This window comes from Lonchura striata, chromosome 1A (genome assembly GCF_050655825.1).
Source record: "Lonchura striata isolate lonStrDom1 chromosome 1A, ASM5065582v1, whole genome shotgun sequence".
Classification (NCBI taxonomy): Eukaryota; Metazoa; Chordata; class Aves; order Passeriformes; family Estrildidae; genus Lonchura; species Lonchura striata.
Genome location: NC_140741.1, coordinates 41228233 through 41240865, shown reverse-complemented (window position 1 = coordinate 41240865; position 12633 = coordinate 41228233). Strand labels below are relative to the sequence as shown.

The window sequence follows — 12633 nt, the reverse complement described above, 5'->3', positions numbered from 1 at the left end:
ATTCTGCAAGGGTCAGAAGGCTGTTTCAGTTTACTCAGAAGAAACTGAGGCTCTGAAATCATAAGCAATTCTGATCCCAGTGAATTTTTTCCTAGAGATAGATCAAAAAAACATAGTTCAGAATTTGAAGACTGCAGCAAAATTATGATTAAAGCCCATTCAGTGGAGCAATTACTACTATTTTCAGCAGTAAATTACTTTCTATCCATTCTGTGCCTTCTGCTGCTGCTACTATATGGTTCTGATATGGGAGAACTAACTGACATAGAAATTTATTGGGAAATTAAGAGAAGGGAAAAGTTAGTTGCAACACACTACTTGCCTTATTCATTCTATCTAAAGCACAGATCTAGATTTGCTAGCATATTACACTTTCAGAAAATCCACACATTCCAGATACCTCTCCATGTATTACCAATATGTAACACTAATAACATGAGCATCTTGTTGCATAGATGAACACGTAGCTAAATCAATAACACACAAATGATTTTGCTGTCTTAACGCTTTTAAAATATTATTATTATTATTATTTAGAATATTATCCTTGATAGAAATAGTACAAAATTAAAATGAAGAATCATATTAAAATGATACATTTTATCAGTCACTTAAATATTCACATACATTTGGACATAATACAGTCCTGTTGCAAAACATTAGAAGACTATTCAGACAATTAAAGGGTCATTTAGACTCTTCTGCAAAACAACATCAGCCTTCAGCAAAGGCTGAAGCCCTCCAGATATTAAAATGCACAACATTTGCTGCCTTCATTACATACATTACATTTTTCTGAGGCATAAATCTGCCCAGTTTATCCCATAATGTTATGTATGCTGATTATATATACTAACTCTTCTATAAATTTACAATAAAAACAAGAAACTGCATTTTTTTCCCTTATTATAGACAGTAATAAAAAATAGTGATTGAAAACCCAACAGTGATTCAAAAAACAATTTATCACTCTCCATGTTGAACTGTTGCCCTTTGACCTTTATGTTTTGCTGAAATCCCTTCCAGTAGTCTTTTCCTAAATGATTTTGTAAGCTCATCCTCTGTGTCATACACAAGCATCACAAGTTTTTCTGAAAATTCAATCGTGTCCTTTGTTTCAACTTCTTCATTTACTACACACTATGGAAATTATGAACATGAACTTATGTGTTGGCAAAGAATTCTATAAAAAATCCAGCATTTCCAAGCCTTCCATGACAGACCCAGTAAAAATTATGCATTCTGGGATTTCAATATACAGAAAAGCTTGGCACCATGCTGCAGTCTTTTTCTGGACTGTTTTATTGCCCATTTCTCATGTTAACATACTCCAAAAAATATTTAGTAAGCTTAGATCTAGGCAAGTAAGTAAAATGCTTTCCGACAGTATCTAAGTATTTTGAAAAGTATTGAGTCAGGGTGGTGCTCAGGTTTTTGTATATCACTAATACCAATCCCTAAAGAAACAGAAGAAGGGGGATGCCAGAAAATACACAGCTGGAATTCAAGGTGCACCACAAAAAGCCAAGAAGCAGTAGTCATAAACTACAGCAAAGAAAAATTCAATCAGATTTAAATAAGAAATTTCCCAAGAAGAGCTGTTAAGGACATACTTGCCCAAGGAGACTGTAGAACCTCCACCTTTGGAGATTTTTGAATGGGCCAAAACCCTGAATAATCTGCTCTGACTCTACAGTTTCCCTTGCTTTGAACAGGAGGCTGTACTGGATGACTTCCACTTCTATCAGAAGACATCAAAAACAAAGTTATTGTCTTTTTCTACTAATTATATAGCTTGAAGAGTCTTTAAAGATCATGTTATATATTTGCCTTACAGACTAGCTGCAATAAGTAAATGCATAGGTGTAAGTTGCACCTAAGCTTTACCTGAAGCGTTATTATTTTATGAGGGGAAAGGTCATTGACAAAACTATATAAACTTCACTGTTTTCCAAACTTAAGGAGGACATAAGTCAGAAGTGAAATTTATATCCACTCACATAAAAAGAAATTCTCCAACTGAAGCTTAAAAATTTTGTCAGATTTATAAACTTTACTGTTTCAATATATCTCCTCTATTTTCCCCCTGTGCTTCTTTATAAAACAAAGATATGCCCAAGCTATTGAAATATTAACTAAGAAAGAACTAGATGTAATCTAGGAGTTGTCCTGCAATTAAAATAGAAACGGCTACAGACAGTACTGTCAACTTGGGAAGACTGCAATTTGCTTTTGGTTCTCTTTCTAACTAATGACGCACTCAGAAAATGTTTGATTGTATATTTAGAAGCATGTAACAGACTTTATAAAATTTAAAATGCTTTTAATTGCTGCTGTTAGTGGTCCAGAAAGCTTCCAATGAATAAAGATTGGTTTAATGTTTCTTTTCTTTACCATCCCTCCCTTTTTAATATTATGATTTAAAAAGAAGTTATAAAATGTTGCTTTATGGCATCGGTGGTTGCATGCACAACCAAAGGAACAGACTCAAATTTTCAGTGATGTAGACTATCACTTTTATCCCACAGAAGTCATCACCCAAAGTTCTTGTAAAATGAGCATGTAGCTGATAAACTCAGGATTACCAGTATCTGAGAAAACTCAGGAAATTCACAACTTGCATGCTGTCCTTTTTAATATATTGGAAAAACATAGCAAGACATCTAAAAAAGAAACAAGTGATTAAAGAGGTCCACTTAATCTATATATGAGGAAATGAGAGATTATGAAGTGAGAAAAAAAGCTGGGAAAAACCTAATGTTTTATATGAACACCAAAATTATCCTAGACACCATACACTTATTATATTTGGGCAGGCTTCATTAGAACTAGAGTGGCTGTGATCCCTACATGAGTTACAGCTACTTCTGTTTAAACTCTTTTTAGCTGTAAACACGTTTATGAAACATATCAGTTTATTAACAATAAATGAAAGCCTTGTGAGGTATTTGTTATCATACATAAATTCCAAAGATTAAAATAGAAGAGTTCTCTTTCTAGACCCTTCCATTTTCCAATCTGTTAAAAATGTCTCTGACTTCTAGAGATAATTTCTGTATGGCAAAAAGCTTACATTTTGATTCTTGAATAAGAAGGTCTCTTCATCCTTTCTTTGTTGACGTTAGAAAACTACAGATTATTGAAATATGCTTCTCTTTTCCAGACAATTTCTCCTATCAAGTTTCTTAAATTTAACTAGATGATATGACAGCCTTGTTAGAATTAGAGCATTTTTCACAATAAAATTTTAAGAGGAATAATGTAAACTTGAAAAATTGTACTTCTATTATTATAAACAATTCCTCTGAGTCCTACCAATTAAAAGCACCCTTTCTTCAGTCTGTTTATCTTAAACAGCTGTGAGACACTATGTCAAGCCTTCTCTTCTCTTTATTTTCCACTTCTGTCAGCAGGTTATTTTTATTAGTAAGGACAGTGAGGAACATAAACAGTTGCTGTATAAAGAGTGTTGACAGTAGCTACCTAGCTGACTTCACACCACTTAGAATATTTTCAAACTTGAATATGTTTAAATAACTCTCTTCACACTTTTAAATATGCACCAATGAAAAGGCATTATTTTAGAAATACACATTCAACTCAGCCAAAGCAAAAGTGAGAATATTGCTTTAAACAAAGCTTGAACTGGGGAGACACTGATTTCCTGGAGCCACCCTGCCAGCAGCACCTGCTGGGACTGAGACACTCTAGGCAGAACAAACCAGCTAATGGCAGGCTCCGAGTGACAGGAGAGCAGCAGATGTTGTTTATATTGACTTTTGCAAGGCTTTTGACATTGTCTCCCACAAATTCCCCACAGACAAACTGATGAAGTACAGACTAAAGAAATGGACAGTGAGATAGACTGAAATCTGGCTGAACTGCTGGGCTCAAAGGGTTGTGATCAGCATGAAGTCTAGCTAGAGAAAAGTCTGCTGGTGTACTCCAGGGACCAGTACTAGGGCCAGTTCCATTTAACTAGCTCATTAATGACCTGGATGATGGGATACAGCGTGCTCTCAGCAAGTTTCCTGATGACACCCACTGGGAAGAGTAGCTCACAGACCAGCTGGTTGCTCTCAGAGGGACCTTGAAAAGCTGAACCGTAAACCAACAGGAGTTTTATGAAGTTCAGCAAAGGGAAATACAAAGTCCTACACCTAGGGAGGAACAACCCCAAGCACCAGAACAGGATGAGGGATGATCAGCTGGAAAGAGGTTTTGCAGAAAAACACCTGGGGGGTTGTAGTAGATAGGGACAGGCGAACGGAAGATTTCGGGATGTGACAGAAAGAAAGACCCCCATCCCCCTCTCACCCTGCAACATGTTATTCATTACCCCAAAGAATGTAACCACACCTAACCCAGTAGTTTTCCACTCCTGACTAACCCTAGAGACCCTACCAACCCCTCCTGACGTAGCAGAGTCCCCCAAGACTATTTAAACCCATGAGATAAGATAATAAACGCTTTCGACCGTCCACCACACTGGTGCCTGCGTGTGTCGTTAGCCCGAGTGGCCCAGGGGAGACTGGGCTGCCGTGCTGTTCCTTGCAACCAGGTCGCTGTTGTCTTCCATGAAGGCAACAGGGGGTCCTCATGGGTTCCAAGTAACACCATAAGCCAGCAGAGTACCCTTGCAGCACAGAAAGCCAAAAGCATCTTGTGCTGCATTTGGAAAATATGTTGTCAGCAGGTCAAGATCAAGATCATTCTGCTCCACTCAGCACTGCTGAGACATGCCTGAAGGGCTGTGTCCACTCATGGGCTGCCCCAAACAAGCAAACATAAGCATCCCAGAGTGCAGTGTAGGACTGCCAAGACAATTGAGGGATTGGAGCATCTGAATGGTGAGCCTGAAAGCACTGAGACTCCAGCCTGGAGAAAGCTGCAAGAGATCTTAGCAACATGTATAAATACCTGAGGGGGACAGGGGTAAACAACACTTCTCAGTGGTGCCCAGCAACAGGGTGAAAGGCAATAGGCACAAACTAAAACAGATTAAATTCCACCTAAACAAAAGAAAGCCCTTTTCTATCCTATGGTTGCTCAACAGCTATCCAAGAAGCAAGCTGCTTGATCAGGGCAGGTGTTGGACTAGACAATCCCCAGACACCCTTTCTATCCAGGTATCCAATGATAGAGACAAAAAGAAGGCATATTCATCTAAGTAATATAGACTGTGGGCTTGATGTCTGTTGTTTTCTATGCACATACCAAGCCTTCAATAAAACTAACAGTTTCCTGTGCCTGACTTCATTATATGAAGTTGTTTACTTGACTTAGGAAAAGCACCATTGTGCAGATACAACAAAGTAAGTTCTTTTTCTCTCCCATGATTTTTCTAATGCCCAAGCCCGCAGGTCTAAACAGTATGAGAACCTAACACAGAGATAAGGCAATGTATTTGTTTTTGCCAGTCAAATATTTTACCTTATCGTCTATTGAAATGTCCATTTGTATCAGCAAACTTCTGTCACTTTAATGAATTTCTGTGTGTCTCCTCCAGCCAGTACTCAAGCTATTTTAACCAAAACAGAGCAATGGAAAATCATCCTTCTCCTTTGATAAAGCCTTTTCTCTCACATCAAAGTATTGACACTTTTGTTTCACAACCATAGGAAAAATAAGAGGAAGCAAGAGAACGTCACACAGAAAAGTTAGAACATCTCATTCAGGAAGAGCAGGCACCTGTGCACTGACCCAATTAGGCATTCAAACACTTGTCACTTTGGAGCTGGCTGGTTGTCACTCATCCAATTAGCCCCAGGGGATGTATTGTATGGTGGCATTCCCTGACAGGAGAACTGGAGCAATGGAGGCAATGAAGGCACAGTGATAGGGTGCCAGGATCCTGGTGAGCCAGAGCAGCCAGTAGCAAAGCCAAAGAACTTCACAGCTTCCTCAACTTGTTTACCATCCAAAAAGCCTTTCAGAATCTTCAATGGTAATTTTTTTTTTTCCAGAGCAGTCTAGTTTAAAAACCTTACAGTAACAGTTCTCTTTATCCAATGATGCATTTAACTCCTGAGAGACTAACACAAGAACCATTTCAGAAGAGGTAAAAAATAAACAAGCAAACAAAGTATCATCATTGCACGGAGAGATGCACTAAATGTTACTTTCAGTAACACTGCCAGCAGGTAATACAGAAGTCAAAATGCTTCAGTGACCATCTCCTCCCTTCACTGTTTTAAATATATTACTGATGCTTTCAGGAGCTCTGTCTGCTTGACCACGTAAATGAGGGATAAAACACTTTACAACCATCCACGACTACATACTGTAGGGATAGAAAAGTTCTGTTCTACTGAACTACATACTATACCACATTCAAGATCCCCAAATAAAATTTTTATTTTCAAGAAAATCAGATACTAAACCACAGAGACTATTCAGCAGCCACTGCCCACTTCCAGTAAAGCTATTACTCCTCTTATGCTGAGAGTTATGCAGTGCAAACACAAGAGCAGGGAGGAGCTCAAGAGGGACTAGGAAAAGGTGTTAATACCTAAACCATTTGAGCAAAGATTTCAGAACGGTCCCATCACTAAATCTGTGGTCTATGCTAGAAGAAAAAACTCCCCATTTTTTGGTACAATATTTCATGTTCCTTCTAAGTCCATTTTTCCAGACTCACTGTTTCACTAGTTGACTTGCCCTGACACCTGTTCTCTCCAGTATGGAACATCAGAGATGATTAAGGCTACCTGCAATTATGTGAAACTATGAAATATTTTTAGCTGCTTTTCTAGTTAACATATTTTAATATGTCCTTCAGTTAAAATCTGAGCTGAAATGAAGAAAAAACAACCTAACATAAATCACAGACTGTTAAACAAACAAACATGAAAATGCAGGTAAATGCATAAGATGTTATATGACTATCATGGAAACCTAAGAGATAGAAACTCAGTGCCAGTAGCTTAGGCTTTTTTCCCCACTTAGCATGGGAAAATAAAATTTAGATGGAAAATTGTCTTACCTTTGTAAAAATAACTTCTGAGAAAGTTGGTCTCTCTCTTTACTTCTCCTCTTTTTCTTATCTCCTGTGTGACAGGTCTTTATGTTACTGCCTTGCCTGAAAAAATAACATACAACCTGAAATATTTATAGAGGTAAATAATTACATTCACTCTTAAACTACAACAAACACTTCATACATGTCTTCATAAAGCTGCAATACTAAATTCAGTTAAGTCAAATGAAATGGTATTTTAGTAGTAGCTAATTAATGTATGTTGGGCCAAAGAAAAAACAAGAAACATTAGAAAGAAAAGCAGCTCCCTAGGTTTCAAAGCTGTGTTTTGCATTCAGCTCTCCAAAACAGCCACTTATATCATATCAAACTAGAGCAATCATGGTTTGTCTAGGTTCACTACCCCATTAGTGATAACCAGTCAGTGCTTCACACAGCTTGAGCAAGACTATCAGGAACCTTAACCACTTGTTTTCAGTGGTCAGTAACCCAGCTTAAGGCACACTGGCTACCTCAGGAATAAACACTTCAGTACTCTTTGTGCCATGGGTGCCCAAAGTTCTAAAGACATCCACCGGAAGAGGTGGATGCAAAATGGGAAATGGAAATGTTTAGTCACAAACACCACTTGCCCAGGAAGAGAGGGCTGTGACTTCAGGGAAATTTGTAGTTTGTCTTAACTCCTACTTTTTAGGAAAACATCCTAAATTCTATTAGAACAATGGGACTCACATCCTCTGCTTCCCTCCTCCCCAATTTAAAAGCACAAAACAAAGAAAGAGAAGACTGCAGGAGAGGTTTGTTTTGAATTCAGTTGCTACCTTCTTCATTTATTGACAAGAATTCTGCAGCCAGTTCCTCTCATCTCTTATTTTCTGTTACTTTAACCTATTTTAAACACATTTAATGTTTTGTTGAGAACAAGTTGCCTCTCTTTCCATAGTAGTGCACATGAGGAGTCAAACTTTCAAGTAAGCAAAGTTCAAGGACCAGGAATTTTGAAAGTGAGCTTCAAAAACATTCTGAGGAGTCCCCTTATAGTCTTTTAGCTTTACGCCTTGCTTATCTGCAAACTCAGCCATGCTTGTCACAATATCCTATCCATACTTCAGTGAACTGGTGATGAACTTCAGTGAACAGCAACAAATTAGCATCTCTGCTGCACCTGTTATTTTGTGTCCTGTACTGTCGCTGTTGAGGCAGGACGGGGATAATGAAGACTCTAAGCCAGAAGGCTACAAAAACTGAACTAAACTGATTTATTTCAAATACATCACTCTTTTTATAGAGAACATCATGCAGACCAATTTCACTGGCCTAAAAACAAAAACATCTCACACCATTCGTGTGTGCTGAACGACGCATGGTGGCAGAACATATCTATAAACAACATGAACAAAGAGAGAGAGTGAATTAATTATTTACATTACTTTCAAACTCTTTCCCAGGCCCAGCCTAGTAGAGATCTCTCCTTTTCTCTCTGACTGAACTGAGAATATCCATATTGTACATAAAAACATATACATTTTATTTTTAGGAAAGGAAATAATGCTTGTTTAGTCTTAACTGCAGATTGGTGCTGCTCAGCTAACAATGGTGATACAGGAAGATCAGTTTGATTTCTCATCAAATTGATAATTGAGTCATACAATTTCTTTCCATATACTTTTAAAAGCCTTTTTATTGTTAGATTGGCCTGCAAACTGTTGACTAGAACTCTCTTGTAGCTATTTCTTTCAGTAACAAGTAATACATCTCATAAATTGCTTTTTATCATGCTTTTCCAAAACAACTTGTTGCTCTTACATAACGAAACATTGGAAACAATACATTTTCTTTGTAACATCAGGAGATTTTGCATACATATATAATTTATTTCACTGGGGTGAAATTCTCTTAGGAGATTAACTTCATTGCCTTAATCTTTATTCAGGCACTCAAATCACTTCCTACCCCCTGCCTCTATATTCAGCTGGAAAAGCTGCCTGCAAACCAGCAGGACCTGGATGAGCCAAAGTCAACACAGAACTTGCGTGCAGCTCCTAAGTGACCACAGCACAGCCTGACATTGATCACACAGCTCCCGTTACACCAAGGCACCAGCCACATCCACCCTGCCACTCATGCTGCTTCCTGGCTGGTTCCATCCCCCAGCTGTCTCCAAGGCAAAACCTGAGTGTGCTTTAGGGAATGTTCCAGCCTGGAGAATCCTTCCAAACAACAGCATGGGTAAGACTGCCTTAAGTTTTGATTCTCCACTCTTGACATCCCTGAAATTCTCATGTTCCAGGCACTGCATCCTCATGTGTAGCCTCTGCCTGCTTCCATGGTACCCACTGGAGCAGACCCCAGGATTTACAGTATTAGCCTGTAACATCGTGACTTTGGTAGGCTGAAACACAGCTCCCACTATCCCAGGTGCTCTGAACTAAAAGGTACCAGATGCTTATCAGGGCTGCAGGAACACCACAGCACCCAGACTACACACAGATTATGGCCAGCCTTCTTTTTTAAGACTCATTTTCTAAAGCATTGAAATGCAGATGTAGCCCAGCCCTTGCCAACCAGCCTACCTTGATGACAGGTGTTTGTCCCTGTCTTCTTGTTTTTGTCATTTAAGAACAACTGTAGCCTCAAGAGCATTGTTTAAAAGTTAGGCATGTTCTGAAACCCAGGGATGATTTGTATAAGTCCTCATATACAGCAGAAAACCACAGCTATGTTGACACCACAAGTAATCTTTTCAAGACTTATAAGATTCACTAAAAGAAGAGAAAAAAACGAGTAGGAAATAAAAATCAAGGATGAGAGTAAAAATGATTGTTCTGCAACAGGTTCATAGATTAGATGAAATATGTTTTAAAATTTATGAGATACATTTGGAGTCATATAATTTGCTTGGTCACTAGCATATTGTGGAAATGTAAAGCACACTTTTTGATTTTCTGCTCCTGACATTATGCTTACTGAATACTTATTTGTTCAGCTATTCATGAAATAACTGCAATTTACACAGTATTGTTCTTTTTCTTGTAGAAGTGTTCATAGACTTCAGGAAACCTAAATTTAGAAAAAGAAGTACATAGATTCCAATAGGTAACTATCAAAAAGTTCAAATGTGAAAAATCCAAAATCCAAAAATTCCATTTTTTATTTCATAATCTGATTGGCTAAATGCTTTTACATGCAATGTACTCAAAAATATTCTTTAAAATCTCAAGATACTTTAATATTTTCATGCAACCTTAAAAAGCAATAGTGAAACAATATGCAGCTTTCTCATAAAATGAATACTGTATCTAGATACACATATATATAATTCAATTTCTGTTTACTTTACAATACTGTGCAAAGTTGTCTCATATAAAATATTTGCTTTGTGATATTTAATGTATTTAAGCAGAGTTTTATGCAATCTGCAAGTACTGCAGAGTTCCATTGTTCAGCCTTGTATAATTTCTTCTTTCAGAGCTAAGGATTAATGAGGAGCTCTCAGAAAAGGAGAAAGCACCCTGGTTAGTTGAGGGGGCAGTGATCAATCTTGCTGTCATATCTATCTTATTTCTGGGTGTGCCCCATCCCAGATGATTCTGCCAAAGTAATAATGGAAAAAAATACACTGCAAATACAACAAAGGTAGCTTTTTGGTTTTTTCATTACTGATACACACACCCTCATGAAGACACTTCCTAGAGTGGGTAGTCCAGCCTAGATTATATTAGCATCTGCAAGAACAACGCCAAAATTTTACACATATTATACTAATAAAAACAGAATACAGATTCCATCTGATCTTTAATATGTTGCAAAGTCATGCCCTTCCTTCATGGATATAAATTATAACCTCATTCTTTCAATTCCTAGACTATTAATCAAAGTTCAGTGTTTCAGTAAGTTACATAGTGTAGGTTTATTCTCCTGTTCAAAGTTATAACTCAAATTTTTTCATGGTACTTCATTCCAATAAATCAAACTAACACTAAGGTACATAAATCTCAACTATCTGAGTGAGCGGGAAGTACCAGGATAGAGAAGGGAACTCGGCCATTACCTTGTGCGTGTAGCTATACAGCTGTCATGGTCCTCTTCCTTTTTTGGTGGGTTACTTTTTCTTTTCTTCCTTTTAGCAAGTGGTAAGAATTTGTACCATGCTCCCCTTCATGTTGCAAGCTTGACAAACCTGGGGTGCTGAGCCGTGCTGTTGCTGGCCGGTGTGCAGGGGCACGCACAAGAGGGGCCGTTTCCAGCGCTTTGTCCTCGGCCCTCCCAAGCTTCTCTGTGATCAGCACAGCCTTTGTGGCCATACAATAGGGGTTAAACATTTCCCTGTACTTATAGAACAGCAGAGCTAAATCTGCTTAGCTGCACGAACCTTTTAATAAAATTATGCTCACGCTATTAGGGCATTTTCCTATTTGTTTGGTTTTTTAAGAGTAATTAAATTTTTTTAAAAAACAAAAACCCCCTGACATATATATAGGGTTTTTCATGTTTCATATATGTAGTGCATAACAAATGCAATCAACATTAAGATTTTTCTCCAGATCTTAAACACAATTTCCTTTCAAACAGCTACCTGCGACTTGCCTATATACTTAAAGATATAGTTTAATTTCTCCTTTACATTTATTCTACTTGATGACTTGCCAGTGGGACAATCCCCTATCTCCATCCAACAGGGTGTCTAAGAGTCAGATCGCTGCAAAAACTATAATCTGTACTCAGCGGTGAACTTCCAATGCAAGAATGTAAAAATGTACTGAGAAATAAAGGCAAACATTTTAAAGAGCCAAATGTGCTAGCTCACAGTCCTACAGACACTGATCTCATACACCACATGAGCCTCTGGACCACCCTTCCTTTCCAAAGAACTATCTTGAAGTAACACTGGTACAGAAAATTAACATTTTTGCAACTCTTAAAGAAAGAAGCTCTGTTTAAAACTTTCAGTTTCATTCTGTTACAAATCCAAGTTTTTCCCTTTGAGGTTTTTGGGTTTGTTTGGGTTTTGGGTTTTTTTTTGTTTGTTTTTGTTTTTTTTTTTTGGGGGGGGGGTGGGATTTTTTTGGGGAGTATTTTTTGTTTGTTTTTGTTTGTTTGATTTGGGGTATTTTTGCTTGTTTGATTGATGGATTTTTTTTTGTTTGGTTTTGTTTGGTTTTTTTTCTTTTTTGTTTTTTTGAGGGGGGTTGTTTGTTTGGGGTTTTTTAAGTCCAGTTAAAACCTTTCTAACTTTAAGGGTTTTACACCTTTTTATAGGTAGCAAGATGAATTCTGTCAATCTCTATTAGCACCAAAACCAGTTCAGAACAATAACTTCATAACTTCAACAATAACTGGTCCTTTTGAAACCTATTTCATTTTTAAGACTTCTTAGAACAATGTTTTTCCTCACAAAAGAATGAGCTAGACTTGAGAATCTGCTTCAAAGCAGATTGTCAGTGAGGTTCAGTAATGACTGCATCCACCTGAACTCTTAAACTTGCCAAAATAGAACCAGAGTATCCTAATTTGAGCTCTCACTTCACCTATGTGTCTTGATCCTAGAACTGCAAACACCTAGCTGAGCAGGATAAAAAAATCAGAGATTAATTACCATTACAGGTCATTAATTTTTTAATGTGGAAATGTATCACCAAATAATACAGTATTGA

General features: G+C 37.6%; 1 protein-coding gene across 23 annotated transcripts in view; it reads right to left on the bottom strand.

The window, feature by feature from the left end:
* NRCAM (neuronal cell adhesion molecule) overlaps positions 1-12633 on the bottom strand; it is a 142813-nt gene that overhangs the window by 91908 nt on the left and 38272 nt on the right. For 22 of the 23 annotated variants that reach the window (XM_085569423.1, XM_085569430.1, XM_085569425.1 and 19 more), the window contains exon 2: positions 6986-7081. The exons of the other annotated variant lie outside the window; for it this stretch is intronic. The gene's annotated coding sequence lies outside the window, so the exon portion shown is untranslated. The remainder of the gene's footprint in view (positions 1-6985; positions 7082-12633) is intronic. 23 annotated transcript variants of the gene reach the window in all.